This window comes from Garra rufa, chromosome 1 (genome assembly GCF_049309525.1).
Source record: "Garra rufa chromosome 1, GarRuf1.0, whole genome shotgun sequence".
Classification (NCBI taxonomy): Eukaryota; Metazoa; Chordata; class Actinopteri; order Cypriniformes; family Cyprinidae; genus Garra; species Garra rufa.
Window position 1 is genome coordinate 79706042 of NC_133361.1, and position 19032 is coordinate 79725073.

General features: G+C 40.2%; 30 non-coding genes across 30 annotated transcripts; all 30 read left to right on the top strand.

Annotated features, from left to right (window-relative positions):
• Window positions 1-736: 736 nt before the first annotated feature.
• LOC141318849 (5S ribosomal RNA) lies at window positions 737-855 on the top strand. Its single transcript, XR_012353141.1, has one exon. It is a non-coding gene; the product is annotated as a 5S ribosomal RNA (ribosomal RNA).
• Window positions 856-939: 84 nt separating this feature from the next.
• Window positions 940-1058, top strand: LOC141308370 (5S ribosomal RNA). Its single transcript, XR_012347207.1, has one exon. It is a non-coding gene; the product is annotated as a 5S ribosomal RNA (ribosomal RNA).
• An 801-nt stretch (window positions 1059-1859) lies between these two features.
• Window positions 1860-1978, top strand: LOC141296750 (5S ribosomal RNA). The gene has a single exon (XR_012341298.1). It is a non-coding gene; the product is annotated as a 5S ribosomal RNA (ribosomal RNA).
• Window positions 1979-2779: 801 nt separating this feature from the next.
• LOC141344834 (5S ribosomal RNA) lies at window positions 2780-2898 on the top strand. The gene has a single exon (XR_012356846.1). It is a non-coding gene; the product is annotated as a 5S ribosomal RNA (ribosomal RNA).
• Window positions 2899-2982: 84 nt separating this feature from the next.
• On the top strand, window positions 2983-3101 carry LOC141308492 (5S ribosomal RNA). Its single transcript, XR_012347218.1, has one exon. It is a non-coding gene; the product is annotated as a 5S ribosomal RNA (ribosomal RNA).
• Window positions 3102-3902: 801 nt separating this feature from the next.
• LOC141308613 (5S ribosomal RNA) lies at window positions 3903-4021 on the top strand. Its single transcript, XR_012347229.1, has one exon. It is a non-coding gene; the product is annotated as a 5S ribosomal RNA (ribosomal RNA).
• Window positions 4022-4105: 84 nt separating this feature from the next.
• LOC141308735 (5S ribosomal RNA) lies at window positions 4106-4224 on the top strand. The gene has a single exon (XR_012347240.1). It is a non-coding gene; the product is annotated as a 5S ribosomal RNA (ribosomal RNA).
• Window positions 4225-5025: 801 nt separating this feature from the next.
• Window positions 5026-5144, top strand: LOC141316225 (5S ribosomal RNA). Its single transcript, XR_012351338.1, has one exon. It is a non-coding gene; the product is annotated as a 5S ribosomal RNA (ribosomal RNA).
• Window positions 5145-5228: 84 nt separating this feature from the next.
• On the top strand, window positions 5229-5347 carry LOC141294735 (5S ribosomal RNA). The gene has a single exon (XR_012340971.1). It is a non-coding gene; the product is annotated as a 5S ribosomal RNA (ribosomal RNA).
• An 801-nt stretch (window positions 5348-6148) lies between these two features.
• On the top strand, window positions 6149-6267 carry LOC141317676 (5S ribosomal RNA). Its single transcript, XR_012352040.1, has one exon. It is a non-coding gene; the product is annotated as a 5S ribosomal RNA (ribosomal RNA).
• Window positions 6268-7068: 801 nt separating this feature from the next.
• LOC141297894 (5S ribosomal RNA) lies at window positions 7069-7187 on the top strand. The gene has a single exon (XR_012341481.1). It is a non-coding gene; the product is annotated as a 5S ribosomal RNA (ribosomal RNA).
• An 84-nt stretch (window positions 7188-7271) lies between these two features.
• LOC141315268 (5S ribosomal RNA) lies at window positions 7272-7390 on the top strand. The gene has a single exon (XR_012350805.1). It is a non-coding gene; the product is annotated as a 5S ribosomal RNA (ribosomal RNA).
• An 801-nt stretch (window positions 7391-8191) lies between these two features.
• LOC141308868 (5S ribosomal RNA) lies at window positions 8192-8310 on the top strand. The gene has a single exon (XR_012347252.1). It is a non-coding gene; the product is annotated as a 5S ribosomal RNA (ribosomal RNA).
• Window positions 8311-9111: 801 nt separating this feature from the next.
• LOC141318990 (5S ribosomal RNA) lies at window positions 9112-9230 on the top strand. Its single transcript, XR_012353272.1, has one exon. It is a non-coding gene; the product is annotated as a 5S ribosomal RNA (ribosomal RNA).
• An 84-nt stretch (window positions 9231-9314) lies between these two features.
• LOC141308990 (5S ribosomal RNA) lies at window positions 9315-9433 on the top strand. Its single transcript, XR_012347263.1, has one exon. It is a non-coding gene; the product is annotated as a 5S ribosomal RNA (ribosomal RNA).
• Window positions 9434-10234: 801 nt separating this feature from the next.
• LOC141316102 (5S ribosomal RNA) lies at window positions 10235-10353 on the top strand. The gene has a single exon (XR_012351272.1). It is a non-coding gene; the product is annotated as a 5S ribosomal RNA (ribosomal RNA).
• Window positions 10354-10437: 84 nt separating this feature from the next.
• LOC141309111 (5S ribosomal RNA) lies at window positions 10438-10556 on the top strand. The gene has a single exon (XR_012347274.1). It is a non-coding gene; the product is annotated as a 5S ribosomal RNA (ribosomal RNA).
• Window positions 10557-11357: 801 nt separating this feature from the next.
• LOC141313732 (5S ribosomal RNA) lies at window positions 11358-11476 on the top strand. The gene has a single exon (XR_012349808.1). It is a non-coding gene; the product is annotated as a 5S ribosomal RNA (ribosomal RNA).
• Window positions 11477-11560: 84 nt separating this feature from the next.
• On the top strand, window positions 11561-11679 carry LOC141318057 (5S ribosomal RNA). The gene has a single exon (XR_012352396.1). It is a non-coding gene; the product is annotated as a 5S ribosomal RNA (ribosomal RNA).
• Window positions 11680-12480: 801 nt separating this feature from the next.
• On the top strand, window positions 12481-12599 carry LOC141317872 (5S ribosomal RNA). The gene has a single exon (XR_012352224.1). It is a non-coding gene; the product is annotated as a 5S ribosomal RNA (ribosomal RNA).
• An 801-nt stretch (window positions 12600-13400) lies between these two features.
• On the top strand, window positions 13401-13519 carry LOC141317229 (5S ribosomal RNA). Its single transcript, XR_012351752.1, has one exon. It is a non-coding gene; the product is annotated as a 5S ribosomal RNA (ribosomal RNA).
• Window positions 13520-13603: 84 nt separating this feature from the next.
• LOC141315279 (5S ribosomal RNA) lies at window positions 13604-13722 on the top strand. The gene has a single exon (XR_012350816.1). It is a non-coding gene; the product is annotated as a 5S ribosomal RNA (ribosomal RNA).
• An 801-nt stretch (window positions 13723-14523) lies between these two features.
• LOC141295078 (5S ribosomal RNA) lies at window positions 14524-14642 on the top strand. The gene has a single exon (XR_012341002.1). It is a non-coding gene; the product is annotated as a 5S ribosomal RNA (ribosomal RNA).
• Window positions 14643-15443: 801 nt separating this feature from the next.
• On the top strand, window positions 15444-15562 carry LOC141317236 (5S ribosomal RNA). The gene has a single exon (XR_012351755.1). It is a non-coding gene; the product is annotated as a 5S ribosomal RNA (ribosomal RNA).
• Window positions 15563-15646: 84 nt separating this feature from the next.
• On the top strand, window positions 15647-15765 carry LOC141315302 (5S ribosomal RNA). Its single transcript, XR_012350838.1, has one exon. It is a non-coding gene; the product is annotated as a 5S ribosomal RNA (ribosomal RNA).
• An 801-nt stretch (window positions 15766-16566) lies between these two features.
• Window positions 16567-16685, top strand: LOC141309233 (5S ribosomal RNA). The gene has a single exon (XR_012347285.1). It is a non-coding gene; the product is annotated as a 5S ribosomal RNA (ribosomal RNA).
• An 84-nt stretch (window positions 16686-16769) lies between these two features.
• LOC141309356 (5S ribosomal RNA) lies at window positions 16770-16888 on the top strand. The gene has a single exon (XR_012347296.1). It is a non-coding gene; the product is annotated as a 5S ribosomal RNA (ribosomal RNA).
• Window positions 16889-17689: 801 nt separating this feature from the next.
• LOC141316236 (5S ribosomal RNA) lies at window positions 17690-17808 on the top strand. Its single transcript, XR_012351339.1, has one exon. It is a non-coding gene; the product is annotated as a 5S ribosomal RNA (ribosomal RNA).
• An 84-nt stretch (window positions 17809-17892) lies between these two features.
• LOC141294746 (5S ribosomal RNA) lies at window positions 17893-18011 on the top strand. Its single transcript, XR_012340972.1, has one exon. It is a non-coding gene; the product is annotated as a 5S ribosomal RNA (ribosomal RNA).
• An 801-nt stretch (window positions 18012-18812) lies between these two features.
• On the top strand, window positions 18813-18931 carry LOC141317678 (5S ribosomal RNA). The gene has a single exon (XR_012352041.1). It is a non-coding gene; the product is annotated as a 5S ribosomal RNA (ribosomal RNA).
• The last annotated feature ends 101 nt before the right edge of the window (window positions 18932-19032 follow it).

The window sequence follows — 19032 nt, forward strand, 5'->3', positions numbered from 1 at the left end:
TTATTACAATCATTTACATGTATTATAGAGTTTTAAGTGTTTTACATGTTTTTTAGGCCATTTTATTACTCTTAACATTTTAAGTGTATGTGTCTTTAATAAATGGATGGTTGGCCTGTCATGTGACTAGACACATGACAGGAAGCAGGAAGTACAACTGTATAAGAGAGCAGCATGACAAACAAAGGACAGTCACCAAACTGTTGGATTGAGGAGTTGCTAATTTTAGAGCTCACCTTTCCATTCATCACCTGCAAACTTTGGATTACACTTTCTGTGGATTGTATATACACTGGTGGACACTCACATTGGACTTATCAACACACTGGGGTTCTTGGACTGTTTTTAGGGTATGGACAAATGAACTGTATTCTTTTAACAGAGTTTACCTGTTTTTAGGGTATGGACAAATGAACTGTAATCTTTTAACAGAGTTTACCTAGTTTTATCGTGTTGTTTTAAAGTCTTTTATGTGAACCTTGTAAATACACCAAATCTATTTAAACCAATTTTCTTTTATGTCTCATTCTTTTAACCACTAGTCATCTCTCACAGTTAAATCTGACCCCATTTTAGTCTTGTAACTCGGCTGATAAGGCCGATTGTTACACTTTTATGGGAGACCGCCTGGGAATACCAGGTGCTGTAAGCTTTTGCCTTTTCTTCACTATTTATATAATATGCTGGCTTTTACGGAGGCTGATCTTTAAATAGCCCACTTTTTGGAGCAGCCCTCGCTTATGGCCATACCGCGCTGAGAGAGCCCGATCTTGTCTGATCTCGGAAGCTAAGCAGCGTCGGGCCTGGTTAGTACTTGGATGGGAGACCGCCTGGGAATACCAGGTGCTGTAAGCTGTTGCCTTTTCTTCACTCTTTATATAATATGCTGGCTTATACGGAGGCTGATCTTTAAATAGCCCACTTTTTGGAGCAGCCCTGGCTTATGGCCATACCGCGCTGAGAGCGCCCGATCTCGTCTGATCTCGGAAGCTAAGCAGCGTCGGGCCTGGTTAGTACTTGGATGGGAGACCGCCTGGGAATACCAGGTGCTGTAAGCTTTTGCCTTTTCTTCACTATTTATATAATATGCTGGCTTTTAGAAAGACGTGTTTTACCGCTCTATTTATTACAATCATTTACATGTATTATAGAGTTTTAAGTGTTTTACATGTTTTTTAGGCCATTTTATTACTCTTAACATTTTAAGTGTATGTGTCTTTAATAAATGGATGGTTGGCCTGTCATGTGACTAGACACATGACAGGAAGCAGGAAGTACAACTGTATAAGAGAGCAGCATGACAAACAAAGGACAGTCACCAAACTGTTGGATTGAGGAGTTGCTAATTTTAGAGCTCACCTTTCCATTCACCACCTGCAAACTTTGGATTACACTTTCTGTGGATTGTATATACACTGGTGGACACTCACATTGGACTTATCAACACACTGGGGTTCTTGGACTGTTTTTAGGGTATGGACAAATGAACTGTATTCTTTTAACAGAGTTTACCTGTTTTTAGGGTATGGACAAATGAACTGTATTCTTTTAACAGAGTTTACCTAGTTTTATCGTGTTGTTTTAAAGTCTTTTATGTGAACCTTGTAAATACACCAAATCTATTTAAACCAATTTTCTTTTATGTCTCATTCTTTTAACCACTAGTCATCTCTCACAGTTAAATCTGACCCCATTTTAGTCTTGTAACTCGGCTGATAAGGCCGATTGTTACACTTTTATGGGAGACCGCCTGGGAATACCAGGTGCTGTAAGCTTTTGCCTTTTCTTCACTATTTATATAATATGCTGGCTTTTACGGAGGCTGATCTTTAAATAGCCCACTTTTTGGCGCAGCCCTCGCTTATGGCCATACCGCGCTGAGAGCGCCCGATCTCGTCTGATCTCGGAAGCTAAGCAGCGTCGGGCCTGGTTAGTACTTGAATGGGAGACCGCCTGGGAATACCAGGTGCTGTAAGCTTTTGCCTTTTCTTCACTATTTATATAATATGCTGGCTTTTAGAAAGACTTGTTTTACCGCTCTATTTATTACAATCATTTACATGTATTATAGAGTTTTAAGTGTTTTACATGTTTTTTAGGCCATTTTATTACTCTTAACATTTTAAGTGTATGTGTCTTTAATAAATGGATGGTTGGCCTGTCATGTGACTAGACACATGACAGGAAGCAGGAAGTACAACTGTATAAGAGAGCAGCATGACAAACAAAGGACAGTCACCAAACTGTTGGATTGAGGAGTTGCTAATTTTAGAGCTCACCTTTCCATTCACCACCTGCAAACTTTGGATTACACTTTCTGTGGATTGTATATACACTGGTGGACACTCACATTGGACTTATCAACACACTGGGGTTCTTGGACTGTTTTTAGGGTATGGACAAATTAACTGTATTCTTTTAACAGAGTTTACCTGTTTTTAGGGTATGGACAAATGAACTGTATTCTTTTAACAGAGTTTACCTAGTTTTATCGTGTTGTTTTAAAGTCTTTTATGTGAACCTTGTAAATACACCAAATCTATTTAAGCCAATTTTCTTTTATGTCTCATTCTTTTAACCACTAGTCATCTCTCACAGTTAAATCTGACCCCATTTTAGTCTTGTAACTCGGCTGATAAGGCCGATTGTTACACTTTTATGGGAGACCGCCTGGGAATACCAGGTGCTGTAAGCTTTTGCCTTTTCTTCACTATTTATATAATATGCTGGCTTTTACGGAGGCTGATCTTTAAATAGCCCACTTTTTGGAGCAGCCCTTGATTATGGCCATACCGCGCTGAGAGTGCCCGATCTCGTCTGATCTCGGAAGCTAAGCAGTGTCGGGCCTAGTTAGTACTTGGATGGGAGACCGCCTCGGAATACCAGGTGCTGTAAGCTTTTGCCTTTTCTTCACTATTTATATAATATGCTGGCTTTTACGGAGGCTGATCTTTAAATAGCCCACTTTTTGGAGCAGCCCTCGCTTATGGCCATACCGCGCTGAGAGCGCCCGATCTCGTCTGATCTCGGAAGCTAAGCAGCGTCGGGCCTGGTTAGTACTTGGATGGGAGACCGCCTGGGAATACCAGGTGCTGTAAGCTTTTGCCTTTTCTTCACTATTTATATAATATGCTGGCTTTTAGAAAGACGTGTTTTACCGCTCTATTTATTACAATCATTTACATGTATTATAGAGTTTTAAGTGTTTTACATGTTTTTTAGGCCATTTTATTACTCTTAACATTTTAAGTGTATGTGTCTTTAATAAATGGATGGTTGGCCTGTCATGTGACTAGACACATGACAGGAAGCAGGAAGTACAACTGTATAAGAGAGCAGCATGACAAACAAAGGACAGTCACCAAACTGTTGGATTGAGGAGTTGCTAATTTTAGAGCTCACCTTTCCATTCACCACCTGCAAACTTTGGATTACACTTTCTGTGGATTGTATATACACTGGTGGACACTCACATTGGACTTATCAACACACTGGGGTTCTTGGACTGTTTTTAGGGTATGGACAAATGAACTGTATTCTTTTAACAGAGTTTACCTGTTTTTAGGGTATGGACAAATGAACTGTATTCTTTTAACAGAGTTTACCTAGTTTTATCGTGTTGTTTTAAAGTCTTTTATGTGAACCTTGTAAATACACCAAATCTATTTAAACCAATTTTCTTTTATGTCTCATTCTTTTAACCACTAGTCATCTCTCACAGTTAAATCTGACCCCATTTTAGTCTTGTAACTCGGCTGATAAGGCCGATTGTTACACTTTTATGGGAGACCGCCTGGGAATACCAGGTGCTGTAAGCTTTTGCCTTTTCTTCACTATTTATATAATATGCTGGCTTTTACGGAGGCTGATCTTTAAATAGCCCACTTTTTGGAGCAGCCCTCGCTTATGGCCATACCGCGCTGAGAGCGCCCGATCTCGTCTGATCTCGGAAGCTAAGCAGCGTCGGGCCTGGTTAGTACTTGGATGGGAGACCGCCTGGGAATACCAGGTGCTGTAAGCTTTTGCCTTTTCTTCACTATTTATATAATATGCTGGCTTTTACGGAGGCTGATCTTTAAATAGCCCACTTTTTGGAGCAGCCCTCGCTTATGGCCATACCGCGCTGAGAGCGCCCGATCTCGTCTGATCTCGGAAGCTAAGCAGCGTCGGGCCTGGTTAGTACTTGGATGGGAGACCGCCTGGGAATACCAGGTGCTGTAAGCTTTTGCCTTTTCTTCACTATTTATATAATATGCTGGCTTTTAGAAAGACGTGTTTTACCGCTCTATTTATTACAATCATTTACATGTATTATAGAGTTTTAAGTGTTTTACATGTTTTTTAGGCCATTTTATTACTCTTAACATTTTAAGTGTATGTGTCTTTAATAAATGGATGGTTGGCCTGTCATGTGACTAGACACATGACAGGAAGCAGGAAGTACAACTGTATAAGAGAGCAGCATGACAAACAAAGGACAGTCACCAAACTGTTGGATTGAGGAGTTGCTAATTTTAGAGCTCACCTTTCCATTCACCACCTGCAAACTTTGGATTACACTTTCTGTGGATTGTATATACACTGGTGGACACTCACATTGGACTTATCAACACACTGGGGTTCTTGGACTGTTTTTAGGGTATGGACAAATGAACTGTATTCTTTTAACAGAGTTTACCTGTTTTTAGGGTATGGACAAATGAACTGTATTCTTTTAACAGAGTTTACCTAGTTTTATCGTGTTGTTTTAAAGTCTTTTATGTGAACCTTGTAAATACACCAAATCTATTTAAACCAATTTTCTTTTATGTCTCATTCTTTTAACCACTAGTCATCTCTCACAGTTAAATCTGACCCCATTTTAGTCTTGTAACTCGGCTGATAAGGCCGATTGTTACACTTTTATGGGAGACCGCCTGGGAATACCAGGTGCTGTAAGCTTTTGCCTTTTCTTCACTATTTATATAATATGCTGGCTTTTACGGAGGCTGATCTTTAAATAGCCCACTTTTTGGAGCAGCCCTCGCTTATGGCCATACCGCGCTGAGAGCGCCCGATCTTGTCTGATCTCGGAAGCTAAGCAGCGTCGGGCCTGGTTAGTACTTGGATGGGAGACCGCCTGGGAATACCAGGTGCTGTAAGCTTTTGCCTTTTCTTCACTATTTATATAATATGCTGGCTTATACGGAGGCTGATCTTTAAATAGCCCACTTTTTGAAGCAGCCCTGGCTTATGGCCATACCGCGCTGAGAGCGCCCGATCTCGTCTGATCTCGGAAGCTAAGCAGCGTGGGGCCTGGTTAGTACTTGGATGGGAGACCGCCTGGGAATACCAGGTGCTGTAAGCTTTTGCCTTTTCTTCACTATTTATATAATATGCTGGCTTTTAGAAAGACGTGTTTTACCGCTCTATTTATTACAATCATTTACATGTATTATAGAGTTTTAAGTGTTTTACATGTTTTTTAGGCCATTTTATTACTCTTAACATTTTAAGTGTATGTGTCTTTAATAAATGGATGGTTGGCCTGTCATGTGACTAGACACATGACAGGAAGCAGGAAGTACAACTGTATAAGAGAGCAGCATGACAAACAAAGGACAGTCACCAAACTGTTGGATTGAGGAGTTGCTAATTTTAGAGCTCACCTTTCCATTCACCACCTGCAAACTTTGGATTACACTTTCTGTGGATTGTATATACACTGGTGGACACTCACATTGGACTTATCAACACACTGGGGTTCTTGGACTGTTTTTAGGGTATGGACAAATTAACTGTATTCTTTTAACAGAGTTTACCTGTTTTTAGGGTATGGACAAATGAACTGTATTCTTTTAACAGAGTTTACCTAGTTTTATCGTGTTGTTTTAAAGTCTTTTATGTGAACCTTGTAAATACACCAAATCTATTTAAACCAATTTTCTTTTATGTCTCATTCTTTTAACCACTAGTCATCTCTCACAGTTAAATCTGACCCCATTTTAGTCTTGTAACTCGGCTGATAAGGCCGATTGTTACACTTTTATGGGAGACCGCCTGGGAATACCAAGTGCTGTAAGCTTTTGCCTTTTCTTCACTATTTATATAATATGCTGGCTTTTACGGAGGCTGATCTTTAAATAGCCCACTTTTTGGAGCAGCCCTCGCTTATGGCCATACCGCGCTGAGAGCGCCCGATCTCGTCTGATCTCGGAAGCTAAGCAGCGTCGGGCCTGGTTAGTAATTGGATGGGAGACCGCCTGGGAATACCAGGTGCTGTAAGCTTTTGCCTTTTCTTCACTATTTATATAATATGCTGGCTTTTAGAAAGACGTGTTTTACCGCTCTATTTATTACAATCATTTACATGTATTATAGAGTTTTAAGTGTTTTACATGTTTTTTAGGCCATTTTATTACTCTTAACATTTTAAGTGTATGTGTCTTTAATAAATGGATGGTTGGCCTGTCATGTGACTAGACACATGACAGGAAGCAGGAAGTACAACTGTATAAGAGAGCAGCATGACAAACAAAGGACAGTCACCAAACTGTTGGATTGAGGAGTTGCTAATTTTAGAGCTCACCTTTCCATTCACCACCTGCAAACTTTGGATTACACTTTCTGTGGATTGTATATACACTGGTGGACACTCACATTGGACTTATCAACACACTGGGGTTCTTGGACTGTTTTTAGGGTATGGACAAATGAACTGTATTCTTTTAACAGAGTTTACCTGTTTTTAGGGTATGGACAAATGAACTGTATTCTTTTAACAGAGTTTACCTAGTTGTATCGTGTTGTTTTAAAGTCTTTTATGTGAACCTTGTAAATACACCAAATCTATTTAAACCAATTTTCTTTTATGTCTCATTCTTTTAACCACTAGTCATCTCTCACAGTTAAATCTGACCCCATTTTAGTCTTGTAACTCGGCTGATAAGGCCGATTGTTACACTTTTATGGGAGACCGCCTGGGAATACCAGGTGCTGTAAGATTTTGCCTTTTCTTCACTATTTATATAATATGCTGGCTTTTACGGAGGCTGATCTTTAAATAGCCCACTTTTTGGAGCAGCCCTCGCTTATGGCCATACCGCGCTGAGAGCGCCCGATCTCGTCTGATCTCGGAAGCTAAGCAGCGTCGGGCTTGGTTAGTACTTGGATGGGAGACCGCCTGGGAATACCAGGTGCTGTAAGCTTTTGCCTTTTCTTCACTATTTATATAATATGCTGGCTTTTACGGAGGCTGATCTTTAAATAGCCCACTTTTTGGAGCAGCCCTCGCTTATGGCCATACCGCGCTGAGAGCGCCCGATCTCGTCTGATCTCGGAAGCTAAGCAGCGTCGGGCCTGGTTAGTACTTGGATGGGAGACCTCCTGGGAATACCAAGTGCTGTAAGCTTTTGCCTTTTCTTCACTATTTATATAATAAGCTGGCTTTTAGAAAGACTTGTTTTACCGCTCTATTTATTACAATCATTTACATGTATTATAGAGTTTTAAGTGTTTTACATGTTTTTTAGGCCATTTTATTACTCTTAACATTTTAAGTGTATGTGTCTTTAATAAATGGATGGTTGGCCTGTCATGTGACTAGACACATGACAGGAAGCAGGAAGTACAACTGTATAAGAGAGCAGCATGACAAACAAAGGACAGTCACCAAACTGTTGGATTGAGGAGTTGCTAATTTTAGAGCTCACCTTTCCATTCACCACCTGCAAACTTTGGATTACACTTTCTGTGGATTGTATATACACTGGTGGACACTCACATTGGACTTATCAACACACTGGGGTTCTTGGACTGTTTTTAGGGTATGGACAAATGAACTGTATTCTTTTAACAGAGTTTACCTGTTTTTAGGGTATGGACAAATGAACTGTATTCTTTTAACAGAGTTTACCTAGTTTTATCGTGTTGTTTTAAAGTCTTTTATGTGAACCTTGTAAATACACCAAATCTATTTAAACCAATTTTCTTTTATGTCTCATTCTTTTAACCACTAGTCATCTCTCACAGTTAAATCTGACCCCATTTTAGTCTTGTAACTCGGCTGATAAGGCCGATTGTTACACTTTTATGGGAGACCGCCTGGGAATACCAGGTGCTGTAAGCTTTTGCCTTTTCTTCACTATTTATATAATATGCTGGCTTTTACGGAGGCTGATCTTTAAATAGCCCACTTTTTGGAGCAGCCCTCGCTTATGGCCATACCGCGCTGAGAGCGCCCGATCTCGTCTGATCTCGGAAGCTAAGCAGCGTCGGGCCTGGTTAGTACTTGGATGGGAGACCGCCTGGGAATACCAGGTGCTGTAAGCTTTTGCCTTTTCTTCACTATTTATATAATATGCTGGCTTTTAGAAAGACGTGTTTTACCGCTCTATTTATTACAATCATTTACATGTATTATAGAGTTTTAAGTGTTTTACATGTTTTTTAGGCCATTTTATTACTCTTAACATTTTAAGTGTATGTGTCTTTAATAAATGGATGGTTGGCCTGTCATGTGACTAGACACATGACAGGAAGCAGGAAGTACAACTGTATAAGAGAGCAGCATGACAAACAAAGGACAGTCACCAAACTGTTGGATTGAGGAGTTGCTAATTTTAGAGCTCACCTTTCCATTCACCACCTGCAAACTTTGGATTACACTTTCTGTGGATTGTATATACACTGGTGGACACTCACATTGGACTTATCAACACACTGGGGTTCTTGGACTGTTTTTAGGGTATGGACAAATGAACTGTATTCTTTTAACAGAGTTTACCTGTTTTTAGGGTATGGACAAATGAACTGTATTCTTTTAACAGAGTTTACCTAGTTTTATCGTGTTGTTTTAAAGTCTTTTATGTGAACCTTGTAAATACACCAAATCTATTTAAACCAATTTTCTTTTATGTCTCATTCTTTTAACCACTAGTCATCTCTCACAGTTAAATCTGACCCCATTTTAGTCTTGTAACTCGGCTGATAAGGCCGATTGTTACACTTTTATGGGAGACCGCCTGGGAATACCAGGTGCTGTAAGCTTTTGCCTTTTCTTCACTATTTATATAATATGCTGGCTTTTACGGAGGCTGATCTTTAAATAGCCCACTTTTTGGAGCAGCCCTTGCTTATGGCCATACCGCGCTGAGAGCGCCCGATCTTGTCTGATCTCGGAAGCTAAGCAGCGTCGGGCCTGGTTAGTACTTGGATGGGAGACCGCCTGGGAATACCAGATGCTGTAAGCTTTTGCCTTTTCTTCACTATTTATATAATATGCTGGCTTATACGGAGGCTGATCTTTAAATAGCCCACTTTTTGGAGCAGCCCTGGCTTATGGCCATACCGCGCTGAGAGCGCCCGATCTCGTCTGATCTCGGAAGCTAAGCAGCGTCGGGCCTGGTTAGTACTTGGATGGGAGACCGCCTGGGAATACCAGGTGCTGTAAGCTTTTGCCTTTTCTTCACTATTTATATAATATGCTGGCTTTTAGAAAGACGTGTTTTACCGCTCTATTTATTACAATCATTTACATGTATTATAGAGTTTTAAGTGTTTTACATGTTTTTTAGGCCATTTTATTACTCTTAACATTTTAAGTGTATGTGTCTTTAATAAATGGATGGTTGGCCTGTCATGTGACTAGACACATGACAGGAAGCAGGAAGTACAACTGTATAAGAGAGCAGCATGACAAACAAAGGACAGTCACCAAACTGTTGGATTGAGGAGTTGCTAATTTTAGAGCTCACCTTTCCATTCACCACCTGCAAACTTTGGATTACACTTTCTGTGGATTGTATATGCACTGGTGGACACTCACATTGGACTTATCAACACACTGGGGTTCTTGGACTGTTTTTAGGGTATGGACAAATTAACTGTATTCTTTTAACAGAGTTTACCTGTTTTTAGGGTATGGACAAATGAACTGTATTCTTTTAACAGAGTTTACCTAGTTTTATCGTGTTGTTTTAAAGTCTTTTATGTGAACCTTGTAAATACACCAAATCTATTTAAACCAATTTTCTTTTATGTCTCATTCTTTTAACCACTAGTCATCTCTCACAGTTAAATCTGACCCCATTTTAGTCTTGTAACTCGGCTGATAAGGCCGATTGTTACACTTTTATGGGAGACCGCCTGGGAATACCAGGTGCTGTAAGCTTTTGCCTTTTCTTCACTATTTATATAATATGCTGGCTTTTACGGAGGCTGATCTTTAAATAGCCCACTTTTTGGAGCAGCCCTCGCTTATGGCCATACCGCGCTGAGAGTGCCCGATCTCGTCTGATCTCGGAAGCTAAGCAGTGTCGGGCCTGGTTAGTACTTGGATGGGAGACCGCCTGGGAATACCAGGTGCTGTAAGCTTTTGCCTTTTCTTCACTATTTATATAATATGCTGGCTTTTACGGAGGCTGATCTTTAAATAGCCCACTTTTTGGAGCAGCCCTCGCTTATGGCCATACCGCGCTGAGAGCGCCCGATCTCGTCTGATCTCGGAAGCTAAGCAGCGTCGGGCCTGGTTAGTACTTGGATGGGAGACCGCCTGGGAATACCAGGTGCTGTAAGCTTTTGCCTTTTCTTCACTATTTATATAATATGCTGGCTTTTAGAAAGACGTGTTTTACAGCTCTATTTATTACAATCATTTACATGTATTATAGAGTTTTAAGTGTTTTACATGTTTTTTAGGCCATTTTATTACTCTTAACATTTTAAGTGTATGTGTCTTTAATAAATGGATGGTTGGCCTGTCATGTGACTAGACACATGACAGGAAGCAGGAAGTACAACTGTATAAGAGAGCAGCATGACAAACAAAGGACAGTCACCAAACTGTTGGATTGAGGAGTTGCTAATTTTAGAGCTCACCTTTCCATTCACCACCTGCAAACTTTGGATTACACTTTCTGTGGATTGTATATACACTGGTGGACACTCACATTGGACTTATCAACACACTGGGGTTCTTGGACTGTTTTTAGGGTATGGACAAATGAACTGTATTCTTTTAACAGAGTTTACCTGTTTTTAGGGTATGGACAAATGAACTGTATTCTTTTAACAGAGTTTACCTAGTTTTATCGTGTTGTTTTAAAGTCTTTTATGTGAACCTTGTAAATACACCAAATCTATTTAAACCAATTTTCTTTTATGTCTCATTCTTTTAACCACTAGTCATCTCTCACAGTTAAATCTGACCCCATTTTAGTCTTGTAACTCGGCTGATAAGGCCGATTGTTACACTTTTATGGGAGTCCGCCTGGGAATACCAGGTGCTGTAAGCTTTTGCCTTTTCTTCACTATTTATATAATATGCTGGCTTTTACGGAGGCTGATCTTTAAATAGCCCACTTTTTGGAGCAGCCCTCGCTTATGGCCATACCGCGCTGAGAGCGCCCGATCTCGTCTGATCTCGGAAGCTAAGCAGCGTCGGGCTTGATTAGTACTTGGATGGGAGACCGCCTGGGAATACCAGGTGCTGTAAGCTTTTGCCTTTTCTTCACTATTTATATAATATGCTGGCTTTTACGGAGGCTGATCTTTAAATAGCCCACTTTTTGGAGCAGCCCTCGCTTATGGCCATACCGCGCTGAGAGTGCCCGATCTCGTCTGATCTCGGAAGCTAAGCAGCGTCGGGCCTGGTTAGTACTTGGATGGGAGACCTCCTGGGAATACCAAGTGCTGTAAGCTTTTGCCTTTTCTTCACTATTTATATAATATGCTGGCTTTTAGAAAGACTTGTTTTACCGCTCTATTTATTACAATCATTTACATGTATTATAGAGTTTTAAGTGTTTTACATGTTTTTTAGGCCATTTTATTACTCTTAACATTTTAAGTGTATGTGTCTTTAATAAATGGATGGTTGGCCTGTCATGTGACTAGACACATGACAGGAAGCAGGAAGTACAACTGTATAAGAGAGCAGCATGACAAACAAAGGACAGTCACCAAACTGTTGGATTGAGGAGTTGCTAATTTTAGAGCTCACCTTTCCATTCACCACCTGCAAACTTTGGATTACACTTTCTGTGGATTGTATATACACTGGTGGACACTCACATTGGACTTATCAACACACTGGGGTTCTTGGACTGTTTTTAGGGTATGGACAAATGAACTGTATTCTTTTAACAGAGTTTACCTGTTTTTAGGGTATGGACAAATGAACTGTATTCTTTTAACAGAGTTTACCTAGTTTTATCGTGTTGTTTTAAAGTCTTTTATGTGAACCTTGTAAATACACCAAATCTATTTAAACCAATTTTCTTTTATGTCTCATTCTTTTAACCACTAGTCATCTCTCACAGTTAAATCTGACCCCATTTTAGTCTTGTAACTCGGCTGATAAGGCCGATTGTTACACTTTTATGGGAGACCGCCTGGGAATACCAGGTGCTGTAAGCTTTTGCCTTTTCTTCACTATTTATATAATATGCTGGCTTTTACGGAGGCTGATCTTTAAATAGCCCACTTTTTGGAGCAGCCCTCGCTTATGGCCATACCGCGCTGTGAGCGCCCGATCTCGTCTGATCTCGGAAACTAAGCAGCGTCGGGCCTGGTTAGTACTTGGATGGGAGACCGCCTGGGAATACCAGGTGCTGTAAGCTTTTGCCTTTTCTTCACTATTTATATAATATGCTGGCTTTTAGAAAGACGTGTTTTACCGCTCTATTTATTACAATCATTTACATGTATTATAGAGTTTTAAGTGTTTTACATGTTTTTTAGGCCATTTTATTACTCTTAACATTTTAAGTGTATGTGTCTTTAATAAATGGATGGTTGGCCTGTCATGTGACTAGACACATGACAGGAAGCAGGAAGTACAACTGTATAAGAGAGCAGCATGACAAACAAAGGACAGTCACCAAACTGTTGGATTGAGGAGTTGCTAATTTTAGAGCTCACCTTTCCATTCACCACCTGCAAACTTTGGATTACACTTTCTGTGGATTGTATATACACTGGTGGACACTCACATTGGACTTATCAACACACTGGGGTTCTTGGACTGTTTTTAGGGTATGGACAAATGAACTGTATTCTTTTAACAGAGTTTACCTGTTTTTAGGGTATGGACAAATGAACTGTATTCTTTTAACAGAGTTTACCTAGTTGTATCGTGTTGTTTTAAAGTCTTTTATGTGAACCTTGTAAATACACCAAATCTATTTAAACCAATTTTCTTTTATGTCTCATTCTTTTAACCACTAGTCATCTCTCACAGTTAAATCTGACCCCATTTTAGTCTTGTAACTCGGCTGATAAGGCCGATTGTTACACTTTTATGGGAGACCGCCTGGGAATACCAGGTGCTGTAAGATTTTGCCTTTTCTTCACTATTTATATAATATGCTGGCTTTTACGGAGGCTGATCTTTAAATAGCCCACTTTTTGGAGCAGCCCTCGCTTATGGCCATACCGCGCTGAGAGCGCCCGATCTCGTCTGATCTCGGAAGCTAAGCAGCGTCGGGCTTGGTTAGTACTTGGATGGGAGACCGCCTGGGAATACCAGGTGTTGTAAGCTTTTGCCTTTTCTTCACTATTTATATAATATGCTGGCTTTTACGGAGGCTGATCTTTAAATAGCCCACTTTTTGGAGCAGCCCTCGCTTATGGCCATACCGCGCTGAGAGCGCCCGATCTCGTCTGATCTCGGAAGCTAAGCAGCGTCGGGCCTGGTTAGTACTTGGATGGGAGACCTCCTGGGAATACCAAGTGCTGTAAGCTTTTGCCTTTTCTTCACTATTTATATAATATGCTGGCTTTTAGAAAGACTTGTTTTACCGCTCTATTTATTACAATCATTTACATGTATTATAGAGTTTTAAGTGTTTTACATGTTTTTTAGGCCATTTTATTACTCTTAACATTTTAAGTGTATGTGTCTTTAATAAATGGATGGTTGGCCTGTCATGTGACTAGACACATGACAGGAAGCAGGAAGTACAACTGTATAAGAGAGCAGCATGACAAACAAAGGACAGTCACCAAACTGTTGGATTGAGGAGTTGCTAATTTTAGAGCTCACCTTTCCATTCACCACCTGCAAACTTTGGATTACACTTTCTGTGGATTGTATATACACTGGTGGACACTCACATTGGACTTATCAACACACTGGGGTTCTTGGACTGTTTTTAGGGTATGGACAAATGAACTGTATTCTTTTAACAGAGTTTACCTGTTTTTAGGGTATGGACAAATGAACTGTATTCTTTTAACAGAGTTTACCTAGTTTTATCGTGTTGTTTTAAAGTCTTTTATGTGAACCTTGTAAATACACCAAATCTATTTAAACCAATTTTCTTTTATGTCTCATTCTTTTAACCACTAGTCATCTCTCACAGTTAAATCTGACCCCATTTTAGTCTTGTAACTCGGCTGATAAGGCCGATTGTTACACTTTTATGGGAGACCGCCTGGGAATACCAGGTGCTGTAAGCTTTTGCCTTTTCTTCACTATTTATATAATATGCTGGCTTTTACGGAGGCTGATCTTTAAATAGCCCACTTTTTGGAGCAGCCCTCGCTTATGGCCATACCGCGCTGTGAGCGCCCGATCTCGTCTGATCTCGGAAGCTAAGCAGCGTCGGGCCTGGTTAGTACTTGGATGGGAGACCGCCTGGGAATACCAGGTGCTGTAAGCTTTTGCCTTTTCTTCACTATTTATATAATATGCTGGCTTTTAGAAAGACGTGTTTTACCGCTCTATTTATTACAATCATTTACATGTATTATAGAGTTTTAAGTGTTTTACATGTTTTTTAGGCCATTTTATTACTCTTAACATTTTAAGTGTATGTGTCTTTAATAAATGGATGGTTGGCCTGTCATGTGACTAGACACATGACAGGAAGCAGGAAGTACAACTGTATAAGAGAGCAGCATGACAAACAAAGGACAGTCACCAAACTGTTGGATTGAGGAGTTGCTAATTTTAGAGCTCACCTTTCCATTCACCACCTGCAAACTTTGGATTACACTTTCTGTGGATTGTATATACACTGGTGGACACTCACATTGGACTTATCAACACACTGGGGTTCTTGGACTGTTTTTAGGGTATGGACAAATGAACTGTATTCTTTTAACAGAGTTTACCTGTTTTTAGGGTATGGACAAATGAACTGTATTCTTTTAACAGAGTTTACCTAGTTGTATCGTGTTGTTTTAAAGTCTTTTATGTGAACCTTGTAAATACACCAAATCTATTTAAACCAATTTTCTTTTATGTCTCATTCTTTTAACCACTAGTCATCTCTCACAGTTAAATCTGACCCCATTTTAGTCTTGTAACTCGGCTGATAAGGCCGATTGTTACACTTTTATGGGAGACCGCCTGGGAATACCAGGTGCTGTAAGATTTTGCCTTTTCTTCACTATTTATATAATATGCTGGCTTTTACGGAGGCTGATCTTTAAATAGCCCACTTTTTGGAGCAGCCCTCGCTTATGGCCATACCGCGCTGAGAGCGCCCGATCTCGTCTGATCTCGGAAGCTAAGCAGCGTCGGGCTTGGTTAGTACTTGGATGGGAGACCGCCTGGGAATACCAGGTGTTGTAAGCTTTTGCCTTTTCTTCACTATTTATATAATATGCTGGCTTTTACGGAGGCTGATCTTTAAATAGCCCACTTTTTGGAGCAGCCCTCGCTTATGGCCATACCGCGCTGAGAGCGCCCGATCTCGTCTGATCTCGGAAGCTAAGCAGCGTCGGGCCTGGTTAGTACTTGGATGGGAGACCTCCTGGGAATACCAAGTGCTGTAAGCTTTTGCCTTTTCTTCACTATTTATATAATATGCTGGCTTTTAGAAAGACTTGTTTTACCGCTCTATTTATTACAATCATTTACATGTATTATAGAGTTTTAAGTGTTTTACATGTTTTTTAGGCCATTTTATTACTCTTAACATTTTAAGTGTATGTGTCTTTAATAAATGGATGGTTGGCCTGTCATGTGACTAGACACATGACAGGAAGCAGGAAGTACAACTGTATAAGAGAGCAGCATGACAAACAAAGGACAGTCACCAAACTGTTGGATTGAGGAGTTGCTAATTTTAGAGCTCACCTTTCCATTCACCACCTGCAAACTTTGGATTACACTTTCTGTGGATTGTATATACACTGGTGGACACTCACATTGGACTTATCAACACACTGGGGTTCTTGGACTGTTTTTAGGGTATGGACAAATGAACTGTATTCTTTTAACAGAGTTTACCTGTTTTTAGGGTATGGACAAATGAACTGTATTCTTTTAACAGAGTTTACCTAGTTTTATCGTGTTGTTTTAAAGTCTTTTATGTGAACCTTGTAAATACACCAAATCTATTTAAACCAATTTTCTTTTATGTCTCATTCTTTTAACCACTAGTCATCTCTCACAGTTAAATCTGACCCCATTTTAGTCTTGTAACTCGGCTGATAAGGCCGATTGTTACACTTTTATGGGAGACCGCCTGGGAATACCAGGTGCTGTAAGCTTTTGCCTTTTCTTCACTATTTATATAATATGCTGGCTTTTACGGAGGCTGATCTTTAAATAGCCCACTTTTTGGAGCAGCCCTCGCTTATGGCCATACCGCGCTGAGAGCGCCCGATCTCGTCTGATCTCGGAAGCTAAGCAGCGTCGGGCCTGGTTAGTACTTGGATGGGAGACCGCCTGGGAATACCAGGTGCTGTAAGCTTTTGCCTTTTCTTCACTATTTATATAATATGCTGGCTTTTACGGAGGCTGATCTTTAAATAGCCCACTTTTTGGAGCAGCCCTCGCTTATGGCCATACCGCGCTGAGAGCGCCCGATCTCGTCTGATCTCGGAAGCTAAGCAGCGTCGGGCCTGGTTAGTACTTGGATGGGAGACCGCCTGGGAATACCAGGTGCTGTAAGCTTTTGCCTTTTCTTCACTATTTATATAATATGCTGGCTTTTAGAAAGACGTGTTTTACCGCTCTATTTATTACAATCATTTACATGTATTATAGAGTTTTAAGTGTTTTACATGTTTTTTAGGCCATTTTATTACTCTTAACATTTTAAGTGTATGTGTCTTTAATAAATGGATGGTTGGCCTGTCATGTGACTAGACACATGACAGGAAGCAGGAAGTACAACTGTATAAGAGAGCAGCATGACAAACAAAGGACAGTCACCAAACTGTTGGATTGAGGAGTTGCTAATTTTAGAGCTCACCTTTCCATTCACCACCTGCAAACTTTGGATTACACTTTCTGTGGATTGTATATACACTGGTGGACACTCACATTGGACTTATCAACACACTGGGGTTCTTGGACTGTTTTTAGGGTATGGACAAATGAACTGTATTCTTTTAACAGAGTTTACCTGTTTTTAGGGTATGGACAAATGAACTGTATTCTTTTAACAGAGTTTACCTAGTTTTATCGTGTTGTTTTAAAGTCTTTTATGTGAACCTTGTAAATACACCAAATCTATTTAAACCAATTTTCTTTTATGTCTCATTCTTTTAACCACTAGTCATCTCTCACAGTTAAATCTGACCCCATTTTAGTCTTGTAACTCGGCTGATAAGGCCGATTGTTACACTTTTATGGGAGACCGCCTGGGAATACCAGGTGCTGTAAGCTTTTGCCTTTTCTTCACTATTTATATAATATGCTGGCTTTTACGGAGGCTGATCTTTAAATAGCCCACTTTTTGGAGCAGCCCTCGCTTATGGCCATACCGCGCTGAGAGCGCCCGATCTTGTCTGATCTCGGAAGCTAAGCAGCGTCGGGCCTGGTTAGTACTTGGATGGGAGACCGCCTGGGAATACCAGGTGCTGTAAGCTTTTGCCTTTTCTTCACTATTTATATAATATGCTGGCTTATACGGAGGCTGATCTTTAAATAGCCCACTTTTTGAAGCAGCCCTGGCTTATGGCCATACCGCGCTGAGAGCGCCCGATCTCGTCTGATCTCGGAAGCTAAGCAGCGTGGGGCCTGGTTAGTACTTGGATGGGAGACCGCCTGGGAATACCAGGTGCTGTAAGCTTTTGCCTTTTCTTCACTATTTATATAATATGCTGGCTTTTAGAAAGACGTGTTTTACCGCTCTATTTATTACAATCATTTACATGTATTATAGAGTTTTAAGTGTTTTACATGTTTTTTAGGCCATTTTATTACTCTTAACATTTTAAGTGTATGTGTCTTTAATAAATGGATGGTTGGCCTGTCATGTGACTAGACACATGACAGGAAGCAGGAAGTACAACTGTATAAGAGAGCAGCATGACAAACAAAGGACAGTCACCAAACTGTTGGATTGAGGAGTTGCTAATTTTAGAGCTCACCTTTCCATTCACCACCTGCAAACTTTGGATTACACTTTCTGTGGATTGTATATACACTGGTGGACACTCACATTGGACTTATCAACACACTGGGGTTCTTGGACTGTTTTTAGGGTATGGACAAATTAACTGTATTCTTTTAACAGAGTTTACCTGTTTTTAGGGTATGGACAAATGAACTGTATTCTTTTAACAGAGTTTACCTAGTTTTATCGTGTTGTTTTAAAGTCTTTTATGTGAACCTTGTAAATACACCAAATCTATTTAAACCAATTTTCTTTTATGTCTCATTCTTTTAACCACTAGTCATCTCTCACAGTTAAATCTGACCCCATTTTAGTCTTGTAACTCGGCTGATAAGGCCGATTGTTACACTTTTATGGGAGACCGCCTGGGAATACCAAGTGCTGTAAGCTTTTGCCTTTTCTTCACTATTTATATAATATGCTGGCTTTTACGGAGGCTGATCTTTAAATAGCCCACTTTTTGGAGCAGCCCTCGCTTATGGCCATACCGCGCTGAGAGCGCCCGATCTCGTCTGATCTCGGAAGCTAAGCAGCGTCGGGCCTGGTTAGTAATTGGATGGGAGACCGCCTGGGAATACCAGGTGCTGTAAGCTTTTGCCTTTTCTTCACTATTTATATAATATGCTGGCTTTTAGAAAGACGTGTTTTACCGCTCTATTTATTACAATCATTTACATGTATTATAGAGTTTTAA